This window comes from Ranitomeya variabilis, chromosome 3, assembly GCF_051348905.1.
Source record: "Ranitomeya variabilis isolate aRanVar5 chromosome 3, aRanVar5.hap1, whole genome shotgun sequence".
Classification (NCBI taxonomy): Eukaryota; Metazoa; Chordata; class Amphibia; order Anura; family Dendrobatidae; genus Ranitomeya; species Ranitomeya variabilis.
Window position 1 is genome coordinate 22,026,913 of NC_135234.1, and position 24,360 is coordinate 22,051,272.

General features: G+C 48.7%; 1 protein-coding gene and 1 long non-coding RNA gene across 2 annotated transcripts in view; one reads left to right on the forward strand and one right to left on the reverse strand.

Annotated features, from left to right (window-relative positions):
- LOC143814988 (uncharacterized) overlaps window positions 1-24,360 on the forward strand; it is a 101,288-nt gene that overhangs the window by 56,306 nt on the left and 20,622 nt on the right. The window lies entirely within an intron of this gene.
- Window positions 1-24,360, reverse strand: part of RCSD1 (RCSD domain containing 1) — a 66,802-nt gene that overhangs the window by 42,155 nt on the left and 287 nt on the right. The window lies entirely within an intron of this gene.

The window sequence follows — 24,360 nt, forward strand, 5'->3', positions numbered from 1 at the left end:
GCACTGTTGTGAGGGCAGTGTGACTGGCTCTGTTGTGATGATATTGTGGCTGGCACTGTTGTGAGGGCAGTGAGGCTGGGACTGTTGTCAGGGCAGTGATGCTTGCAGTGTTGTGAGGGCAATGTGACTGGCACTGTTGTGATGACATTCTGACTGGCACTCTTGTGAAGGCAGTGTGACTGGCACTGTTGTGAGGGCAGTGTGACTGACACTGTTGTGAGGGCAGTGTGGCTGGCACTGTTGTGAGGGCAGTATGACTGGCACTGTTGTGATGGCAGTGTGGATGGAACTGTTGTGATGGCAGTGTGGCTGGCACTGTTGTGATGGCAGTGTGGCTGGCACTGTTGTGAGGGCAGTGTGGCTGGCACTGTTGTGATGGCAGTGTGATTGGCACTGTTGTGATGGCAGTGTGGCTGGCACTGTTGTTAGGGCAGTGTGGCTGGCACTGTTGTGAGGGCAGTGTGGCTGGCACTGTTGTGATGGCAGTGTGATTGGCACTGTTGTTAGGGCAGTGTGGCTGGCACCGTTGTGAGGACATTCTGGTTTGCACTGTTGTGAGGGCAGTGTGGCTGGCACTGTTGTGAGGGCAGTGAGATTGGCACTGTTGTGAGGACATTCTGGCTGGCACTGTTGTGAGGGCATTGTGGCTGGCACTGTTGTGAGTGCATTGTAGCTGGCTCTGTTGTGAGGGCAGTGTGACTGGCTCTGTTGTGATGATATTCTGGCTGGCACTGTTGTGAGGGCAGTGAGGCTGGCACTGTTGTGAGGGCAGTGTGACTGGCACTGTTGTGAGAGCAGTGAGGCTGGCAGTGTTGTGAGGCAGTGTGACTGGCACTGTTGTGAGGGCAGTGTGGCTGGCACTGTTGTGAGAGCAGTGTGGCTGGCACTGTTGTGAGGCAGTGTGGCTGGCACTGTTGTGAGAGCAGTGAGGCTGGCACTGTTGTGAGGCAGTGTGACTGGCACTGTTGTGAGGGCAGTGTGGCTGGCACTGTTGTGAGAGCAGTGTGGCTGGCACTGTTGTGAGGCAGTGTGACTGGCACTGTTGTGATGGTAGTGTGGCTGGCACTGTTGTGAGGGCAGTGTGACTGGCACTGTTGTGAGGGCAGTGTGGCTGGCACTGTTGTGAGAGCAGTGTGGCTGGCACTGTTGTGAGAGCAGTGTGGCTGGCACCTTTGTGAGGACATTCTGGCTGGCACTGTTGTGAGGGCATTGTGGCTGGCACTGTTGTGAGGGCAGTGTGACTGGCTCTGTTGTGATGATATTGTGGCTGGCACTGTTGTGAGGGCAGTGAGGCTGGGACTGTTGTCAGGGCAGTGATGCTTGCAGTGTTGTGAGGGCAATGTGACTGGCACTGTTGTGATGACATTCTGACTGGCACTATTGTGAAGGCAGTGTGACTGGCACTGTTGTGAGGGCAGTGTGACTGACACTGTTGTGAGGGCACTGTTGTGCACTGTTGTGAGGGCAGTGAGACTGGCACTGTTGTGAGGGCAGTGTGGCTGGCACTGTTGTGAGGGCAGTATGACTGGCACTGTTGTGATGGCAGTGTGGCTGGCACTGTTGTGAGAGAATTGTGACTGGCACTGTTGTGAGGGCAGTATGACTGGCACTGTTGTGATGGCAGTGTGGCTGGCACTGTTGTGAGGGCAGTGTGGCTGGCACTGTTGTGAGGGCAGTATGACTGGCACTGTTGTGAGGGCAGTGTGGATGGCACTGTTGTGAGAGAATTGTGACTGGCACTGTTGTGAGGACATTCTGGCTGGCACTGTTGTGAGGGCAGCGTGACTGGCACTGTTGTGAGGGAATTGTGACTGTCACTGTTGTGAGGGCAGTGTGACTGGCACTGTTGTGAGACAGTGTGACTGGCAATGTTGTGATGGCAGTGTGGCTGGCACTGTTGTGAGGGCAGTGTGGCTGGCACTGTTGTTAGGGCAGTGTGGCTGGCACTGTTGTGAGGCAGTGTGACTGGCACTGTTGTGATGGCAGTGTGGCTGGAACTGTTGTGATGGCAGTGAGATTGGCACTGTTGTGAGGACATTCTGGCTGGCACTGTTGTGAGGGCATTGTGGCTGGCACTGTTGTGAGTGCATTGTAGCTGGCTCTGTTGTGAGGGCAGTGTGACTGGCTCTGTTGTGATGATATTCTGGCTGGCACTGTTGTGAGGGCAGTGAGGCTGGCACTGTTGTGAGGGCAGTGAGGCTGGCACAGTTGTGAGGGCAGTGTGACTGGCTCTGTTGTGATGAGTGTGGCTGGCACTGTTGTGAGGGCAGTGTGACTGGCACTGTTGTGAGGGCAGTGTGGCTGGCACTGTTGTGAGGGCAGTGAGGCTGGCACTGTTGTCAGGGCAGTGAGGCTGGCACAGTTGTGAGGGCAGTGTGACTGGCTCTGTTGTGATGACAGTGTGGCTGGCACTGTTGTGAAGGCAGTGTGGCTGGCACTGTTGTGAGGACAGTGTGACTGGCTCTGTTGTGAGGGCAGTGAGGCTGGCACTTTTGTGAGGGCAGTGAGGCTAACACTACTGTGATGATATTCTGGCTGGCACTGTTGTGAGGGCAGTGAGGCTGGCACTGTTAGGGCAGTGAGGCTGTCACTGCTGTGAGGGCAGTGTGGCTGGCACTGTTGTTAGGGCAGTGTGGCTGGCACTGTTGTGAGGGCAGGGTGGCTGGCACCGTTGTGAGGACATTCTGGCTTGCACTGTTGTGAGGGCAGTGTGGCTGGCACTGTTGTGAGGGCAGTGAGATTGGCACTGTTGTGAGGACATTCTGGCTGGCACTGTTGTGAGGGCATTGTGGTTGGCACTGTTGTGAGTGCATTGTAGCTGGCTCTGTTGTGAGGGCAGTGTGACTGGCTCTGTTGTGATGATATTCTGGCTGGCACTGTTGTGAGGGCAGTGAGGCTGGCACTGTTGTCAGGGCAGTGAGGCTGGCACAGTTGTGAGGGCAGTGTGACTGGCTCTGTTGTGATGAGTGTGGCTGGCACTGTTGTGAGGGCAGTGTGACTGGCACTGTTGTGAGGGCAGTGTGGCTGGCACTGTTGTGAGGGCAGTGAGGCTGGCACTGTTGTCAGGGCAGTGAGGCTGGCACAGTTGTGAGGGCAGTGTGACTGGCTCTGTTGTGATGACAGTGTGGCTGGCACTGTTGTGAAGGCAGTGTGACTGGCACTGTTGTGAGGACCGTGTGACTGGCTCTGTTGTGAGGGCAGTGAGGCTGGCACTTTTGTGAGGTCAGTGAGGCTAACACTACTGTGATGATATTCTGGCTGGCACTGTTGTGAGGGCAGTGAGGCTGACACTGTTAGGGCAGTGAGGCTGTCACTGCTGTGAGGGCAGTGTGGCTGGCACTGTTGTGAGGGCAGTGAGGCTGGCACTGTTGTGAGGGCAGTGAGGCTGGCATTGTTGTGAGGGCAGTATGACTGGCACTGATGTGAGGGCATTCTGGCTGGCACTGTTGTGATGGCAGTGAGGCTGGCAATTCTGCGAGGGCAGTGTGTCAGGCACTGTTGTGATGACATTCTGGCTGGCACTGTTGTGAGGACATTCTGGCTGGCACTGTTGTGATGGCAGTGAGGCTGACACTGCTGTGAGGGCAGTGTGTCAGGCACTGTTGTGATGACATTCTGGCTGGCACTGCTGTGATGACATTCTGTCTGGCACTGTTGTGAGGGCAGTGAGGCTGGCACTGTTGTGATGACATTCTGGCTGGCACTGCTGTGATGACATTCTGTCTGGCACTGTTGTGAGGACATTGTGACTGGCACTGTTGTGAGGACATTCTGGCTGACACTGTTGTGATGGCAGTGAGGCTGGCACTGCTGTGAGGGCAGTGTGGCTGGCACTGTTGTGAGGTCAGTGAGGCTGGCACTGTTGTGAGGTCAGTGAGGCTGGCACTGTTGTGAGGACATTCTGGCTGGCACTGTTGTGATGGCAGTGAGGCTGGCACTGTTGTGAGGACATGGTGACTGGCACTGTTGTGAGGGCAGTGTGGCTGGCACTGTTGTGATGACAGTGAGGCTGGCACTGTTGTGAGGGCAGTGTGACTGGCACTGTTTTGAGGACAGTGTGACTGGCACTGTTGTGAGGGCAGTGAGGCTGGCACTGTTCTGACTGTATTTTGGCTGACATTTTTGTGAGTGCAGTGAGGCTGGCACTGTTGTGAGGACAGTGAGGCTGGCACTGTTGTGATGACAGTGAGGCTGGCACTGCTGTGAGGACAGTGTGACTGGCACTGTTGTGAGGGCAGTGAGGCTGGCACTGTTCTGACTGTATTTTGGCTGACATTTTTGTGAGGGCAGTGAGGCTGGCACTGTTGTGAGGATATTCTGGCTGGCACTGTTGTGATGGCACTCACACCTGAGGCCTGTTTTGTCCTATCAGGCTCAGGCAGTAGCCTTGTGCCAGTTCCTTACAGCCTGGATCCTGAGAGGAAGCATCTGGAGCAGAAGCAGGAAGTGAGGACATTACCAACACAAGACTTGAGAGCGGCCGCAGAGACAGCAGCGCTCGGGCATCGGTTTATGGGTTACTCTTCTTCACAAGATCTCAGATCTGATCTTCCGCCTTGTGAACAGTCTGCATGGTGCAGGTGTGAGAGCGGAAAAACCTCCAAAAAAGGTCACAATCAGTCACTTTTGGTAATAAAGGAAATGTTTCACAATCCTGTGACGTCTGATGGAAAAATAAAAGGGTTAGTTTTAATAAAGTAGGTAGCAGTGTGGGGTGAGGGTAGGCAACAAATTACTCCAAACCCAAGAGAAGATTCCAAAATCTGTGGACATTTAGACACGGATCCCCTGTACTGCCTCTTCTAGGACCTACATACATCCAAAAGTTGTCCATAGACCTGAGAGAACTGATGGTTCCTCTTCCATTGTCCCATTAAAATCCCCTATATGTTAGTATTTTCTTGAAGGAGGAGAGAAAAGCAGCCGTCGGGCATCTGGGTTACCGCTTATTTCTTATGGCTGATTCATCAAATGCAACTTTTTCAAAAGTTGCACAATTTTTGGCGCAAATTTACGCCAGTCCCCCTCATCCCCTTCCCCCCAGACTGATTGTAAGCACACATTTTGCAACATCTTAACAAACCCTTTTGCACTAAAAAGTTGCACAAATAGAGGCAACAGTAAGAAGCATTATTATTTTTGCGCAGAATTTACGAACCGCTTTCGCCATTTTAAAAAATTTGTTGCAAAAAAAAATAAAATAAACAAATACCAGAAGCCAAAGAAAAATTGACAAAAACTTGCAAATGATAAATTGGGCACTTAAATTTTTGTTTCGCCGCTTATTCAGCTCATAATGTCACAAAATTAGCGCTAAATTTACAGCTGTGCCTAAAATCACTACAAGAAGAAACTAGAATACATTTGTCTCTGAAATGTATCTGGAGCGGCCCCCAAACGCAGGGCAGCGGGGTACTCGGTACCGGGTCTCTCTCTCTCGGTTCTGGGGATGTCACTGTGGCCTGACCCGGTCCGTGGTCCTGCTAAGGGGCGTCCAATTAAAGATGTAGGTGACGGTGTAGGTCGCAGTGACTGACGAGGACACAGAATTGCAGTCTCTTTACCTCTTTACTGAAGGCTTCGTCATCCGCAATCCAGAGCACTGCTAACAGGGCTGGCTGAGACCGTCCGGTCCGAAGGCACATCCAGAGTTCCCTTTGCAGGTGGAAATCAGTAGCCTTCCTACTAGCGCCTGGGTGTTGTAGTACCTCCCTGCTGAGCACCACGGGATAGTCCTCACAACTGTCGTGTATGTTTCTGGTCTTTCTCTCCGTCCCCCAGATGATATGGATAGGACGCACCCGTATGACGGGGTAGGCCTGGAGTTATTTTATAGGGACCCTAGAGACGCCCCTCTCCCACAATTGCCTCCGTTGTCTTCATTAGGTGAAAAAGGTGAGACAGCCAACCTAGAGTTAACTGTCCTGCCGTTGGTTCAAAGTAATGCGTAGAGTCTGTTACTTTCTCGGCGTTCCGGCCACCGGCTACACGCCTCAGAAGGATGTTGCCGATCTCGGGGCACGACTACTACTGGTTCTATCTCCTTTGTGCTGTGATCTCGTTTCTCACTTCTCCACAATATACTTCGCTTCATGTCCTTTCTTAAGATGCCGCCCCAATGAGGTGCATACACGGCTCCGTAACGATCTGTCCTTTCGCTAGGCCACTGTCAGGATCCCACCCCTGACAGGGACCCCCCTGAATCTTCCCAAGTAACGCTCTTCTCTCACTAGATGTTACCTGGGCAAAACCCAGTCAGCTTCTCCCTAACTTCCTATCCAACCCCCAGTTTTACCAGAGTGTGAGGAGTGGCCTAATACATAGAACCCTTTGCTCCCCCTGGTGGCCGGAGTGTGAAGTGTAATGTGTGACTCTGATACCTGGTCAGGTGAACTCCTTCAGTGCCATCAGACGTACCATCACTCCCCTTAGCGGCAGAGCGACGTTACTGCAACGACCAGGACTCTGGGGCGCTGCACCCCCCCCTGGTTAAATCCAGTACTCCCGGACTGGGAAAAAAGAACAACAATACATGTTAGCAAAAGACATACAAAATTTTGAAATGCAATAAACAAGTAAATTTTACAGTGCTTCCCTTTATGGGAGGTGAGGACACTTGAACGTTACAAACAAAAACATATTTACATAGTGCTTAAGATTTTAAATAACATTTATTAAATAACTGACTATAAACCATTATTACCCAGCTGGGCATTCTATCTACTAAGTGCAAATTCTGAACAATAATTTAACTTTCTCCTTTAAGGGCGTAAGGGCAGGTACCCACTAAAGGCCTACTATAAAACACTATACTACAAATTAACTTTACTTTATCTTCCTAAGTACAGATTCACCAACCATCTTCTTATGGCTTTCCGGAGGACTCACTAACCCCTACGGGTTCACTTTATTGAAGCTCAGTCTTCAACTTTCCTTCGTCCTCAATCTTTAGAGAACATCATTAAACATTTTCCTATTCCTATCTAACAAACTACTTACTATTCCTATGTAACATTATTACTATTTAACTCTCTTAAGGCAACATTGTATTTTGGCTAAGTGCAACAGTAAACATTCCCTTTAAGAGGGACATCTCAAGTCTCTTTGAGGTAGTGCAAACTATAGATTTGCCAGTCTGATAAGGCAAGAACTTCTGCATTGTAATCCGGAACAGTCTCTTCAAAAAGCTCTTTTCTTTGTAAAACCAGTAGGGGGCACCTTTAAGAAGGTGCAACTATATACAGCATCAGTTTGTGAATCATTCACCGTCCATGATTCGTCAGTCTTTTAAAACAGTGATGAACTTTGTGCAAAACATAAAACAATAGGGATCCCGGGTAAACGAAGGGATCCCTTTAAGGACTAACCCTGGTCGGGTTTAAAGCAGCAAAACAGCAGGAAAACACACAGTTAACTATTTACAGTTTTGTTGTTCCAAGGTTTATCCTCATAGTAGGTTGCAAGACACCAGCCGGTAGCGAACACTCCCTGACCGGGGAAGCTCCGGTTCCCTGTTCTCGGCTGATGCGGCGTCAGTATCAGTGGTTCGTCTCTCAGGCGCGGTCAGGTCACCCGGTGTCTGGATTCAAATGTCAGCTTTGGTTGCAAGTTCAGTAGCAGCAACAATGCACACAGTGGTGATGGTAGCAGAATTTGTCAGGTCTGAGTTAGTCGTAGTCAGGGCAGCAGGTGGCACCACTGCAGGCTCGCATTGTTGGACGTTCCGAGCGCACCATCCCTGCGCACTCCGATGGCGAGTGTAGGTCACCTGGTCTCCTTTACATAATAGTGGATTGTCACATCTGTTGCGGAACGGGGTCTTCACATTGTAACTGGTAAAGAAGACTTCAGTCGGCAGTCCCGGTTTCTATATAGAGCCCCAACCCCTTTTTGGGTGAAAGGCTAGTACAGTCCCCCGTTTTACCAAGTTCTTCTTACCGCGTTCAGTCTTTGGGTTGTGTACTTTCGGTGGGTCACTTTGTTCTGTCTCTTCAGTTTTTCCAGTGTAGAATTAGGCATTGTTTATATTGTTCCCAGGTGAGCACAGCAATGCTGAGGCCCTCCTGTCTGGCTCCGTCCGGTCCAATCCTCGGAGTTTCCAATTGGAAGATCACCCCCTCTGAGCTCACATCTAGCGGTTCTCCCATGGATGTCGGTAACGGAGGCACCAGCTTCTCCATAGTATCGGGGGTTACCACTACCAGCTCAGTGGAGAGGAATCGGTCATTGTCGGGACGGGGAGCGGCCATGGGAGCAGGATCGGTCGGTGGGGCAGGGGTGCTTTCCATACCTGCGTCTGATGTGGTTCCACCGATGCCGGTCTGTTCCACTGATGAGAACACTGGAGTCAGCAGCGGCTCGGGCAACGGGTCTTCTGATGCGACCCCCTGGGACAGCTCCGACCTCCATGGCGTCACATCTGCTGGCTCCGTGTCCGGGATAGGTTGATTTGGCTCCCCCGCCTGCAGCTCCAAGAAGTTCGGATCCTCCAGCTGCGGTGGGTTCGGATCTGCCTCTGGTCGATGGGGATAGTCTGGGATCACTTTGTCGTCGTTCAGGTACTCGCTGGTCACCCTCGCTGTTTCGCAGTCGGCAGCTGCACACACACATGGTTCCGCCATCTTCCCAGGGTGGGGCTCCTTCTTGTCTTGGTTCCCGCCGTTGCAAATCAGGGGGCGGTTCACCTCTGCTTTGGGGCAGGTCGTCATCTTGCAGCAATAGTCGGAGGGGGCGGTCGCCACTTTTGGCGCCGCTTTGATAGTCTCCTCCCATGGCACGCCTTTCTTCTTTCTCTGCGCTCCTCGTGGCGCTGTAATGGCGGTGGTTTTGGCGGGAATTTTTGGCGGCAAATAGCAATACACAGTCTTTGCAATAAATCACGATTCAAGCACAATTCAGTCACAGTTCCAAGGCACACATGACCTGATTCTTCAGGTCTAAGTAGATCCTGTTCGTGATGCCAAGTTGGAGCAGCCCCCAGACGCAGGGCAGCGGGGTACTCGGTACCTGGTCTCTCTCTCGGTTCTGGGGATGTCACGGTGGCCTGTCACGGTGGCCTGACCCGGTCCGTGGTCCTGCTAAGGGGTGTCCAATTAAAGATGTAGGTCACGGTGTAGGTCGCAGTAAATGACGAGGACACAGGGTTGCAGTCTCTTTACCTCTTTACTGAAGGCTTCGGCATCCGCAATCCAGAGCACTGCTAACAGGGCTGGCTGAGACCGGCCGGTCCGAAGGCACATCCACAGTTCCCTTTGCAGGTGGAAATTAGTAGCCTACCTACTAGCGCCTGGGTGTTGTAGTACTTCCCTGCTGAGCACCACGGGATAGTCCTCACAACTGTCATGTATGTTTCTGTTCTTTCTCTGTCCGTCCCCCAGATGATATGGATAGGACGCACCCGTATGATGGGGTAGGCCTGGAGCTATTTTATAGGGACCCTAGAGATGCCCTCTCCCACAATTGCCTCCGTTGTCTTCATTAGGTGATTTAGGTGAGACAGCCAACCTAGAGTTAACTGCCCTGCCGTTGGTTCAAAGTAATGCGTAGAGTCTGTTACTTTCTCGGCGTTCCGGCCACCGGCTACGCGCCTCAGAAGGATGTTGCCGATCTCGGGGCACGACTCCTTCTGGTTCTATCTCCTTTGTGCTGTGATCTCGTTTCTCACTTCTCCACAATATACTTCGCTTCGTGTCCTTTCTTAAGATGCCGCCGCAATGAGGTGCATACACGGCTCCGTAACGATCTGTCCTGTGCTAGGCCACTGTCAGGATCCCACCCCTGACAGGGACCCCCCTGGATCTTCCCAAGCAATGCTCTTCTCTCACTAGATGTTACCTAGGCATAACCCAGTCAGCTTCTCCCTAACTTCCTATCCAACCCCCAGTTTTACCAGATTGTGAGGAGTGGCCTAATACATAGAACCCTTAGCTCCCCCTGGTGGCCGGAGTGTGAAGTGTAATGTGTGACTGTGATACCTGGTCAGGTGAACTCTTTTAGTGCAATCAGACGTAACATCGCTTCCCTTAGTGGCGGAGCGACAGTACTGCACGACCAGGACTCTGGGGCGCTGCATATCAACTTTGAAAAAAAGTTACAATTGATGAATCCTCTGAAAACATCTATAAATCCAAAAACTTGGGTGTAGAGCTGACAAGTGCAGAGAGTTCAGATCCCGATTTTATCTTGGTTTCTGGACCCTTAATAGGTATACAGTATGTTCTCGTTAACTTTGAGCCTAAAAAGTTGGATTTGTAGATCATTATGGTCATCAACCAAAGAACATACAAAAAAGATCTAATACATAGGAAGCATAGTTGGCCATTTTGGTAGCACCTGCAAAGCCCTAGTCCCTTCCTCATCACATCCCACCCATTGCTTGCCCTTGCGCCTCCTCACAAGATGAGCAAGCGGGACGCTTTTTAGGTGGACAGACCATGAATTTTCATATTTTGGGGGGATCTAATTCTGCAAAGGAAATTAGAAAAGCTACATCTGGTCCAAGGTTAGAAGCATTAGAAAGGCCTTCATGCCACTGTATCGTCACACTCGGTCTCCTGCTCTTGGATTTACTCCAAAAGTGGACAACCTGTTTAACATATGGCATCGGGCCGTGGGTCTTTGGCCCAGAGGAAAATGGATTTAGCATATAACAGGTGGTGTCCTGTAGTTAGAGGGTCCTCATATATCAGGTTAATTGTGGCACTGGAGGAGTTAAGTACCCGGATCTGAGCAATCTCTGAGTCTGCACGTACTGTGTGACAACGTACGCACCATCCCCTGGACACGATACCCCGTCCTATTGACGTACTATTACATTAGGTCGCAGGAAGGAGATATAGAATTATAATATTATAACAGTCTGGATCCTGCAATTAAACACAAAGAGAAATGTGTCTGTTATATCCTAATAAAGAGGAGACGATGCTCAAGGCCCCATCTGTCCTGTGTCTGCAGCTGGGATATGTCAGAGGAGACAGGAAAAAAAACTCCAAATATGAAACCATTGCGTCATTAAAAAAACACAAAAAAACAAGCCCTCGTACATTTGTGGAAAAGTGAAAAAAAAAGTGATGGCTCTTGGAAGAAGAGGAGTGAAAAACAAAATGCAAAAAGAAAAAACATCATCAGGAATGGAAAGGGTAAAAAAACATTGTCATTAAAAAATAGATGTTTCCCCCTATGATAGGATTCAGTGCCCGTGTATTCAGCAGTAGCTTAATTGCAAACCTCCACGTACCTCCTACTTGGGTTAGCCAAAAAAACAATTGTTTGTGGTGCATAAAATATATTATGTATCTGAAAACTGATCGTGCAATAATGTGAGAAATCTTCACAACTCCCCGACCGCACGGCAGAGCTCAGACACCTTCTGCAATAAAAAGGAAATGTGCAAACAGGAATAAAGTACCGTATATCTCGTCCCCAACGTCACCGTACTATGAGGCCGACAAAAAACAGCAAGTGAGGACCTATGTATAGCTGTACAATGATCCCTTTAAGAGCAATTCACAACACATCAATTATACAGGAATCTGACATATGAATAGTTTTACAATATGCAAGAATCCTTCCTGCTGAAAATCTGCTTTGTTCCAATTATAAAACCAAAGAGAAAGGAGGAAGCATGATTGCTCCAAATACAGTTCTGAATCACAAATGTTTTTCATGCCCATGCAACAAATGCACAAAAAAATCATTTGGAATATATTTAATGAACCTGTATAGACTACTAATACTGCTCCTATGTACAAGAATATAACTACTATAATACTGCCCCGATGTACAAGAATATAACTACTATAATACTGCCCCTATGTACAAGAATATAACTACTATAATACTGCCCCTATGTACAAGAATATAACTACTATAATACTGCCCCTATGTACAAGAATATAACTACTATAATACTGCTCCTATGTGCAAGAATATAACTACTATAATACTGCCCCTATGTACAAGAATATAACTACTATAATACTGCCCCTATGTACAAGAATATAACTACTATAATACTGCCCCTATGTACAAGAATATAACTGCTATAATACTGCCCCTGTGTTCAAGAATATAACTACTATAATACTGCTCCTATGTACAAGAATATAACTACTATAATACTGCCCCCTATGTACAAGAATATAACTACTATAATACTGCCCCTATGTACAAGAATATAACTACTATAATACTGCCCCTATGTACACGAATATAACTACTATAATACTGCCCCTATGTACACGAATATAACTACTATAATACTGCCCCTATGTACACGAATATAACTACTATAATACTGCCCCTATGTACACGAATATAACTACTATAATACTGCTCCTATGTACATGAATATAACTACTATAATACTGCCCCTATGTACAAGAATATAACTACTATAATACTGCCCCTATGTACACGAATATAACTACTGTAATACAACCTCTAAGTAGATTAGAACTACTATAAAACTGCCCCTACGTACTGCAATATAACTGCTTTGTGGGGTGGTCAAAGACCTCTGCAGTGTAAACAGACACCGGTATTGTAATGGCACATTGTAGGTCGGTGCTCCGGCACCGTCCGGGTCCCCATGGCTGTGTCTAAGTTTGGAACTTTAATGACTTGGATGGGACCAGACGACAACTTGTGCTGATACCTACAGTATGCAAAGGTGAATTTTTGGGCTTGATAAATATTGCAGGTGGGCGCTTGTCCAATGCCACCACGGTGCCCTGCCGTGAACCACTGCTAGAACACAGGCTTTGCTTCTAGCAGACGTGGCTGCGGGGTTACCCGATAATGCAGGAAATGAGAACGACACATGTATGACCCCTATACACTGCATTGCTCGCCATATACGGTCATACTTCGTACTGCTCCACTATCTGTCTCTCGTTTTTTTCCCACAGGCCCACCCTCCCCCATTAATGCAGCAGGGGTATAATGATAATTGACCTCATTTACCCGGCCACAAACACCTCCCGGGATTAACTGGGATCTGTCTTTAATTCTTAGAAAACACGCTGGATTATCTGCAGTGAAAGGTCCATTCTGATGAAGATGTTTTATAAGTTATAAATAAGCCGGCAGATATCATGGCCGATAATCGGTGGGATCACATCTCCGGGGTGTATTAATAACTGGCGGTTGGCTGTTATACCGCCACATGGTGCCAAGTCAAGGATTAGTCTTTGTGCAGTGGTGGAATGCAGCTAAGCCGGAGGAGTCTCATCACATGCACATCATGTCAAAGGGCCGGGGGGCACTAAATATAAATGTATGCATCCTCATTTTGACCCTTAGGGGGCACTGCCCATAGGTCAGGTCAACATACCGCCTGAGGCACGATATTACCAAAACCGTAGGGATAAAGAACAATATGTCTGCAGCTGTGCGTCTCATACTGATCTTCCCTCTGCTCTCTTAATAGTGCGCTGTAAAAAAAGTTGTACTTATAAATGGCTTTATTATCTGGACACTGACCGCTGTTCACCACATGGCGCTATATAGCAGTATTATTTGGATTCTATATTATACTACACTATTATCATCCTGCCAAGTGTCCAGCGTCATTTTCATGGTGATAATATCTAAGTACTTTAGATATGTTATCTGAAACACAGTACTAAAAGTACAGTACTATAATGTGTGCACTGTATGGTGAAATTATTTGGTTCTTCTTGGCACTGTAAGTACACCGCTGTATAGCAGTATAATATAAGCACGGTATGGTGATATTATCTAGGTACTTTGGGCATGTTATCTGAAGCACAGTACTAAAAGTACAGTACTATAATGTGTGCACTGTATGGTGATATTATTTGGTTCTTCTTGGCACTGTAAGTACACCGCTGTATAGCAGTATAATATAAGCACGGTATGGTGATATTATCTAGGGTATGTTATCTGAAGCACAGTACTAAAAGTACAGTACTATAATGTGTGCGCTGTATGGTGATATTATTTGGATATTTGATGGTACTGTAATTAAACATATTATGGCACTGTAATGTAGCACTGTATGGAGGTATTATTTATGCACTGAGCAATACTAATACTTGGACATTCTTACTTTTAATTTCTTCCTTCTAAAACTGCCTCAACATGCGTTGCCCAGAGGCATCCACAGACCTTTCTTCAACCCTGGTTTCCATTCCAGGGGGTCTTACATTTTCTGAGATGCCCCCCCACAACACTGCGTATGAGTCCATCTGACTTGTAACCAGTAGTTGCATCTGCAGCAGGCAGAACTCCCGAGCTGTCAGCGAGTTTACACAGCGCAGGAGCCGGCATTGCTCATTTGTGTGACTATTTAGTTGGGCGAGCCATCCGTCTGGTCACCAGCAGCTGGAAGTCCTGATTAGCAGCAGACGCAAACGATTAGAGATTTCTAATATCATGGCAGACAACAGAGAACAGTAGCGGAGCCTGTAATAAATCTGTTATGCATTTCTAAGAAATCAGTGTGAATGCAAATCTGATCGTGAGATTAACTATAGAGGGTGTGGGGATGGCCGCCTCTGGGCGAACGCTGCATGAGGGGCCCAAAAGGTCCCCCTGCCCCATAGCAGTCGATCAGACCATTATTATAAGATGTCGGAATACTAAAAGATTCACCCATCACTCCCAAAACAGGAGAGATCTCCTGGTCTCTCAAAATGGTTGGCAAATGTCCCCGATGAATAGCCCCAATATTTCTGGGAAAGGAGCAAATCCAGAAAGTCTCTTTGGTTGAGACAGGGACGAAGAAGAGGGATAGAGAAGTGCGACCTGAAAACGGGGCAATTATCGACAACGCACTTTGTGGTCGACTCCGACCACAACCTGAAGAAAGTTGTCAGGTACCCTTTATCATCAGTGCGGTTCCAACCTCTGGGACCACCGTCGATCCTGAGAATGATGGTTTTTCAGGACTAATTTTGTCCTCTTCATTGTTTTTATTCCCTGTACGTTGGCACCCTGACCATGCAGGAGTACCGCAACCAGCCCACTGGCTTAAACAGAGCTGTGCTGCAGTTCCCCTGCACAGTGGTTGATTGTGGTGCCACTGTACATGGAAATACTGTAAAAGGAACCAAAGTGCAAAATCGACACCAAGACCCTTCAATTCTCCCCAAAGTTACACCATGTGGTGGCATATCCTTAATGGATTCTTCTCGTGACTTATCTTCAGGAGCACACTGCTCCGTAGACCGCCATCTTCCTCGTTGGTGAAGGGAGCGGTGTGCTCCTGATTCCTGACAGTTCAGGCCAGCAGCATCGTTACGTTGCTCTCCTCTGCTCTCCATGAAGAATCAGAAGCATAGAAGGTCTTAATCTAGCCAGGATCGGGAGCCAAGAGTGCGCTCCAGCGATCCCAGACAGTCTCAGAGCCGAGCCTGCAAGCTCAGTAGGAAAGAGCTTGTAAGCACTGCACATGTTCTGCCAGATTTTACATTGGTGTCCAGGGGTTATCGTCTTAATATGACCACCAGTATTAGTCATATAGGGGCAGTGACTCCGTTTTTTAGGACTCATGAAAGGCAGATCATCAAGATGTCATCTGAGAAAGCAGAAACTAGTAAGTAGAGGCGGCCACATTGGTCGTCACCTTAATAGAAGTTTTAACAAGAAGTGGACGACTCAGTTCTTCCATGGAGTCATGGTGTGAGACTTCTGGTCCTCCACCCCGATGATTGCATAATGCTGGAGGATGATCTCATGGCTACAATGGAGCTGTTCTCTGCGGCCGGTGATGAGGATGGAAGACATGATGTCAGCCTGTGTAATCAGTAATGAAGTCCAATGGACCGTGAAGGCGAGGCACCACCATGGAGGCACCACCATGGACCTCCCATGTCATCATGGCGTCCACCCATTGGGATAAGTGGTAAGAAGTCTAGAAAACGTCCTGCCCTCCTCCCATGACCACTAATCTATGTCACCAGGGCTGGGAAACTCATGAACAAAATATTTGGTGGGGGTCCCGATCATTCCTCTGGGACCCAGACCCCACCCGACTCCCTGAAGCAGCCATATTTGAGAGGGGTTGGCATCCATGTGTCCAGCTCTCTCCATCAGAGTCAATGGGAAATATGGAGACTCCATGTTTCCTTACGTCTTTTCGGCTGGATAGTTTCACCCATTAAGGAGGGAGGATGGTAAAAGCCGACTTATCTAGGAGGTTCTGCAGCAGCTGGGATTATTTCCCTTGAAGCAGACTCCATCATGTATTCAAAGAACTAAATATAAATAATAATCAGAAAGAGCCTGTCAACAGCAGCATGCTGATGGTTTCCAGGTCTTAATCCTTTAAAACGCACCATTGTGTCAGTAATGGCAGCCACAGGGTTTCTCACATGAGTACAGTGCCGTCATATAAGAGCAGCAGCCATGTCCCCCACAACTATAGTGTCCCCATAACCACAGACATAGGCAGAGCTCCTGCAGAACAAGCCCCATAACTGCAGTCATACAGCCGCTATTACAACAATGTGCAAGGTGCCCCATAACTAGTCAGTACACCTTAATATATAGTGTCCAATAACTAGTCACTTTGCCCCCTAATAACATAATCTACAATGCCATAACTAGTCATAGTACCCCATAATAAGAGCATCTACAGTACCTTATATCTATAGTCAGTGCCCCATAACTACAGCCACAGCACCCCCATAATAACATAATCTACTATGCCATAACTAGTCACAGTACCCCCATAATAAGAGCATCTACAGTGCCTTATAACTACAGTCAGTCCCCCCATAATAACAGCATTCGTTCACAGTACCCCCATAATAACATAATCTACAGTGCCATAACATGTCATAGTACCCCCATAATAATTGCATCTATAGTGCCCTATAACTAGTCTCAGTGCCCCCATAGTAACAGCATTCACAGTGCCCCATAACTACAGTCACATTACCCCCATAATAACGCCTACGGTGACCCCATACCTATAGTCACATTTCATTTACAAAAACAAGTATAGTTCCCCATAACAGCATCCACACCGTCAGCATAATATCAACATCAATAGTGCCCCATAACTAGGACTATGAAGCCCCCATAATAACAACATCCACCCCCTTCCTATAATTATGAGAGCCATACTGATTCCATATTATCACAATGCCCCATAATTACAGATCAGTTACCCCAGAATAACATCCACGGTGCCCCATTATAACCCCCGCATCACCCCAAAGACCTGAGACCAACTGGGACAGTCTCCATCTGTCCAAAGTCATTTATAAGTAGACCAGGAGCTTCCGCAGGCCTGCCGCTCCATGTCCGACCCCAGAGTAGCCGGACCCCAGAGTAGCCGGACCCCAGTGTAGCTGGACCCCAGTGTAGCCGGACCCCAGAGTAGCCGGACCCCAGAGTAGCCGGACCCCAGAGTAGCCGGACCCCAGAGTAGCCGGACCCCAGAGTAGCCAGACCCCAGTGTAGCCGGACCCCAGAGTAGCCGGACCCCAGTGTAGCCGGACCCCAGTGTAGCCGGACCCCAGAGTAGCCGGACCCCAGAGTAGCCGGACCCCAGTGTAGCAGGACCCCAGTGTAGCAGGACCCCAGTGTAGCAGGACCCCAGTGTAGCCGGACCCCAGAGTAGCCGGACCCCAGAGTAGCCGGACCCCAGTGTAGCCGGACTCCAGAGTAGCCGGACCCCAGTGTAGCCGGACCCCAGTGTAGCCGGACCCCAGAGTAGCCGGACCCCAGTGTAGCCGGACCCCAGTGTAGCCGGACCCCAGTGTAGCCGGACCCCAGAGTAGCCGGACCCCAGTGTAGCAGGACCCCAGTGTAGCCAGACCCCAGTGTAGCCGGACCCCCACATACCCCCGGATGTATACAGACATGTATACTATGGTGACAGCTCCGTGCTCCTCCTGTATCGCACATGTACGGACAGGTCCAGGCTCAGATCGCTGACGCCTGTGTCCGGGGGCCAAAATCCCGCTCTGGACTCATCGCTGACATTCTAGAAACGGTTCCAGGGTGACCGTCCTGTTCTGGGTGAAGGGTTAATACTGGAGACCCCCTATAAAATGACCACCAGTGGTCAATGGTGACAGCCCCGACAGTGCCTGATCCTACCTGACTCTGGAAGTAATTTTCACTTTTCATTGTTACATTTGCGCCTTCTTTTTGTCTTTTTTTCACCTATTTTTCATTTGTCCTTTAATTTCTTCATTTTTTTTTTTTTAAATCTCTCCGATTTGTTCCCCCAGTTTATTTTTACGTTCATCGTTATAGGCAGGCACTAACAAAGATGCAGAATTCCCCCAGAATGATTTTATGCACGCCTGAAATTTCAGTGCAAATTTTGCAACTTTTTGGCAGAAAGCACGACTCGCACTAAAAAGTTGCAAACAAAAGTTAAATGCAAAAATAAAAAAAATGTTTTACTTCCAAAGTTCATGAACACCCCCGCCCCCCCCCCCCCGCCCCATTATGAAGAAAGTCCACAAATACAACAAGACAAAAAAAAAAGTGACAAAAAAACACAACAGATGAATCGGCCCATTATTTTCGGCTTTTAAATCTGGAGCAAAATGTAACATGATCCGCTAAAATGTTGCACGGAACTCCGACATTTGGGGAAAAACTTCAAAACTTTTTTTTCCTTAAAAAAAGTAGCAATTAATGATTTGGCTGCAAATATTTGGAAAATGCAAACCTTACACACAATAAATAAAGAAAAAGGCAAATGCAAATAAAACCGACCAAAAAGGTGCAAACTAATAGAAGAATTTGTGCAAATGGAATAGAGACAAAAACACAGAAGATGTCACTACCTGGGCGGGAGAGAAGCGAGTGAGGAGGTGGCTCAGATTTACCTCTATATAAAGTCATGTGACCGCCCAATACTGACCGCGGGAGAGAAAAAAAAAGATTTTCTACTAAAATCAGAATTTCTCGATTTCTACCTGTTATTATTTACAAATATAAAAATCCACAAGTGAAAAGAAAACGACGAGACGTCAACGGAGATGTAAGGAGCGGCCGAGATACAGGACAACGAGAGACAAGATCTGACCTGAGACTGACACCGATCACCTGTCACATGGGGGAGAACCACAAGTCACAGAACACCCTGACTTACAAGTGGTGATACATATAACAATTCTGTACCCCCAGTGTCAGTGTCATTATCCTGTACCCCAGTGTCAGTGTCATTATCCTGTACCCCGAGTGTCAGTGTCATTATCCTGTACCCCCAGTGTCAGTGTCATTATCCTGTACCCCCAGTGTCAGTGTCATTATCCTGTACCCCGAGTGTCAGTGTAATTATCCTGTACCCCCAGTGTCAGTGTCATTATCCTGTACCCCCAGTGTCAGAGTCATCATCCTGTACCCCCAGTGTCAGTGTCATTATCCTGTACCCCCAGTGTCAGTGTCATTATCCTGTACCCCGAGTGTCAGTGTCATTATCCTGTACCCCGAGTGTCAGTGTCATTATCCTGTACCCCAGTGTCAGTGTCATTGTCCTGTACCCCGAGTGTCATTGTCATTATCCTGTACCCCCAGTGTCAGTGTCATTATCCTGTACCCCGAGTGTCAGTGTCATTATCCTGTACCCCCAGTGTCAGTGTCATTATCCTGTACCCCGAGTGTCAGCGTCATTATCCTGTACCCCCAGTGTCAGTGTCATTATCCTGTACCCCCAGTGTCAGTGTCATTGTCCTGTACCCCGAGTGTCATTATCCTGTACCCCGAGTGTCAGCGTCATTATCCTGTACCCCGAGTGTCAGTGTCATTATCCTGTACCCCCAGTGTCAGTGTCATCATCCTGTACCCCCAGTGTCAGTGTCATTATCCTGTACCCCCAGTGTCAGTGTCATTATCCTGTACCCCCAGTGTCAGTGTCATTATCCTGTACCCCCAGTGTCAGTGTTATTATCCTGTACCCCCAGTGTCAGTGGCATTATCCTGTACCCCGAGTGTCAGTGTCATTATCCTGTACCCCGAGTGTCAGCGTCATTATCCTGTACCCCCAGTGTCATTATCCTGTACCCCCAGTGTCAGTGTCATTATCCTGTACCCCGAGTGTCAGTGTCATTATCCTGTACCCCGAGTGTCAGTGTCATTATCCTGTACCCCGAGTGTCAGCGTCATTATCCTGTACCCCCAGTGTCATTATCCTGTACCCCGAGTGTCAGTGTCATTATCCTGTACCCCGAGTGTCAGTGTCATTATCCTGTACCCCCAGTGTCAGCGTCATTATCCTGTACCCCCAGTGTCAGTGTCATTATCCTGTACCCCCAGTGTCAGTGTCATTATCCTGTACCCCGAGTGTCAGTGTCATTATCCTGTACCCCGAGTGTCAGTGTCATTATCCTGTACCCCGAGTGTCAGTGTCATTATCCTGTACCCCGAGTGTCAGTGTCATTATCCTGTACCCCGAGTGTCAGCGTCATTATCCTGTACCCCCCGTGTCATTATCCTGTACCCCGAGTGTCAGTGTCATTATCCTGTACCCCGAGTGTCAGTGTCATTATCCTGTACCCCCAGTGTCAGTGTCATCATCCTGTACCCCCAGTGTCAGTGTCATTATCCTGTACCCCCAGTGTCAATGTCATTATCCTGTACCCCCAGTGTCAGTGTCATCATCCTGTACCCCGAGTGTCAGTGTCATTATCCTGTACCCCCAGTGTCAGTGTCATTATCCTGTACCCCCAGTGTCAGTGTCATTATCCTGTACCCCCAGTGTCATTATCCTGTACCCCGACTGTCAGTGTCATTATCCTGTACCCCCAGTGTCATTATCCTGTACCCCGAGAGTCAGTGTCATTATCCTGTACCCCCAGTGTCAGTGTCATTATCCTGTACCCCCAGTGTCATTATCCTGTACCCCGAGTGTCAGCATCATTATCCTGTACCCCCAGTGTCAGTGTCATTATCCTGTACCCCAGTGTCAGTGTCATTATCCTGTACCCCCAGTGTCAGTGTCATTATCCTGTACCCCGAGTGTCAGTGTCATTATCCTGTACCCCGAGTGTCAGTGCCATTATCCTGTACCCCGAGTGTCAGTGTCATTATCCTGTACCCCGAGTGTCAGCGTCATTATCCTGTACCCCGAGTGTCAGTGTCATTATCCTGTACCCCGAGTGTCAGTGTCATTATCCTGTACCCCAGTGTCAGTGTCATTATCCTGTACCCCGAGAGTCAGTGTCATTATCCTGTACCCCAGTGTCAGTGTCATTATCCTGTACCCCGAGTGTCAGTGTCATTATCCTGTACCCCGAGTGTCAGTGTCATTATCCTGTACCCCCAGTGTCAGTGTCATTATCCTGTACCCCGAGTGTCAGTGTCATTATCCTGTACCCCGAGTGTCAGTGCCATTATCCTGTACCCCCAGTGTCAGTGTCATTATCCTGTACCCCCAGTGTCGGTGTCATTATCCTGTACCCCGAGTGTCAGTGTCATTATCCTGTACCCCAGTGTCAGCGTCATTATCCTGTACCCCCAGTGTCAGCGTCATTATCCTGTACCCCCAGTGTCAGTGTCATTATCCTGTACCCCCAGTGTCAGTGTCATTATCCTGTACCCCCAGTGTCAGTGTCATTATCCTGTACCCCCAGTGTCAGTGTCATTATCCTTTACCCCCAGTGTCAGTGTCATTATCCTGTACCCCCAGTGTCAGTGTCATTATCCTGTACCCCGAGTGTCAGTGTCATTATCCTGTACCCCAGTGTCAGCGTCATTATCCTGTACCCCCAGTGTCAGTGTCATTATCCTGTACCCTGAGTGTCAGTGTCATTATCCTGTACCCCCAGTGTCAGTGTCATTATCCTGTACCCCCAGTGTCGGTGTCATTATCCTGTACCCCAGTGTCAGTGTCATTATCCTGTACCCCCAGTGTCAGTGTCATTATCCTGTACCCCGAGAGTCAGTGTCATTATCCTGTACCCCCAGTGTCAGTGTCATTATCCTGTACCCCCAGTGTCAGTGTCATTATCCTGTACCCCCAGTGTGTGTCATTATACTGTACCCCCAGTGTCATTGTCATTATCCTGTACCCCCAGTGTCAGTGTCATTATACTGTACCCCCAGTGTCATTGTCATTATCCTGTACCCCCAGTGTCAGCGTCATTATCCTGTACCCCCAGTGTCAGCGTCATTATCCTGTACCCCCAGTGTCAGTGTCATTATCCTGTACCCCCAGTGTCAGTGTCATTATCCTGTACCCCCAGTGTCAGTGTCATTATCCTGTACCCCCAGTGTCAGTGACATTATCCTGTACCCCCAGTGTCAGTGTCATTATCCTGTACCCCCAGTGTCAGTGTCATTATCCTGTACCCCCAGTGTCAGTGTCATTATCCTGTACCCCCAGTGTCAGTGTCATTATCCTGTACCCCCAGTGTCAGTGTCATTATCCTGTACCCCCAGTGTCAGTGTCATTATCCTGTACCCCAGTGTCAGTGTCATTATCCTGTACCCCCAGTGTCAGTGTCATTATCCTGTACCCCCAGTGTCAGTGTCATTATCCTGTACCCCCAGTGTCAGTGTCATTATCCTGTACCCCCAGTGTCAGTGTCATTATCCCGTACCCCCAGTGTCAGTGTCATTATCCTGTACCCCCAGTGTCAGTGTCATTATCCTGTACCCCCAGTGTCATTATCCTGTACCCCCAGTGTCAGTGTCATTATCCTGTACCCCCAGTGTCAGTGTCATTATCCTGTACCCCCAGTGTCAGTGTCATTATCCTGTACCCCCAGTGTCAGTGTCATTATCCTGTACCCCAGTGTCAGTGTCATTATCCTGTACCCCCAGTGTCATTATCCTGTACCCCCGGTGTCAGTGTCATTATCCTGTACCCCAGTGTCAGTGTCATTATCCTGTACCCCCAGTGTCAGTGTCATTATCCTGTACCCCCAGTGTCAGTGTCATTATCCTGTACCCCCAGTGTCAGTGTCATTATCCTGTACCCCAGTGTCAGTGTCATTATCCTGTACCCCCAGTGTCATTATCCTGTACCCCCAGTGTCAGTGTCATTATCCTGTACCCCAGTGTCAGTGTCATTATTCTGTACCCCCAGTGTCAGTGTCATTATCCTGTACCCCCAGTGTCAGTGTCATTATCCTGTACCCCCAGTGTCATTATCCTGTACCCCCAGTGTCAGTGTCATTATCCTGTACCCCAGTGTCAGTGTCATTATTCTGTACCCCCAGTGTCAGTGTCATTATCCTGTACCCCAGTGTCAGTGTCATTATCCTGTACCCCCAGTGTCATTATCCTGTACCCCCAGTGTCAGTGTCATTATCCTGTACCCCAGTGTCAGTGTCATTATCCTGTACCCCGAGTGTCAGTGTTATTATCCTGTACCCCCAGTGTCAGTGTCATTATCCTGTACCCCCAGTGTCATTATCCTGTACCCCCGGTGTCAGTGTCATTATCCTGTACCCCCAGTGTCAGTGTCATTATCCTGTACCCCCAGTGTCAGTGTCATTATCCTGTACCCCCAGTGTCAGTGTCATTATCCTGTACCCCCAGTGTCAGTGTCATTATCCTGTACCCCAGTGTCAGTGTCATTATCCTGTACCCCCAGTGTCATTATCCTGTACCCCCAGTGTCAGAGTCATTATCCTGTACCCCCAGTGTCATTATCCTGTACCCCCAGTGTCAGAGTCATTATCCTGTACCCCCAGTGTCATTATCCTGTACCCCCAGTGTCAGTGTCATTATCCTGTACCCCAGTGTCAGTGTCATTATTCTGTACCCCCAGTGTCAGTGTCATTATCCTGTACCCCCAGTGTCATTATCCTGTACCCCCAGTGTCAGTGTCATTATCCTGTACCCCGAGTGTCAGTGTCATTATCCTGTACCCCCAGTGTCAGTGTCATTATCCTGTACCCCCAGTGTCAGTGTCATTATCCTGTACCCCAGTGTCAGTGTCATTATCCTGTACCCCGAGTGTCAGTGTCATTATCCTGTACCCCCAGTGTCAGTGTCATTATCCTGTACCCCGAGTGTCAGTGTCATTATCCTGTACCCCCAGTGTCAGTGTCATTATCCTGTACCCCCAGTGTCATTATCCTGTACCCCCAGTGTCAGTGTCATTATCCTGTACCCCCAGTGTCAGTGTCATTATCCTGTACCCCAGTGTCAGTGTCATTATCCTGTACCCCCAGTGTCAGTGTCATTATCCTGTACCCCAGTGTCAGTGTCATTATCCTGTACCCCCAGTGTCAGTGTCATTATCCTGTACCCCCAGTGTCAGTGTCATTATCCTGTACCCCCAGTGTCAGTGTCATTATCCTGTACCCCGAGTGTCATTATCCTGTACCCCCGGTGTCAGTGTCATTATCCTGTACCCCAGTGTCAGTGTCATTATCCTGTACCCCCAGTGTCAGTGTCATTATCCTGTACCCCCAGTGT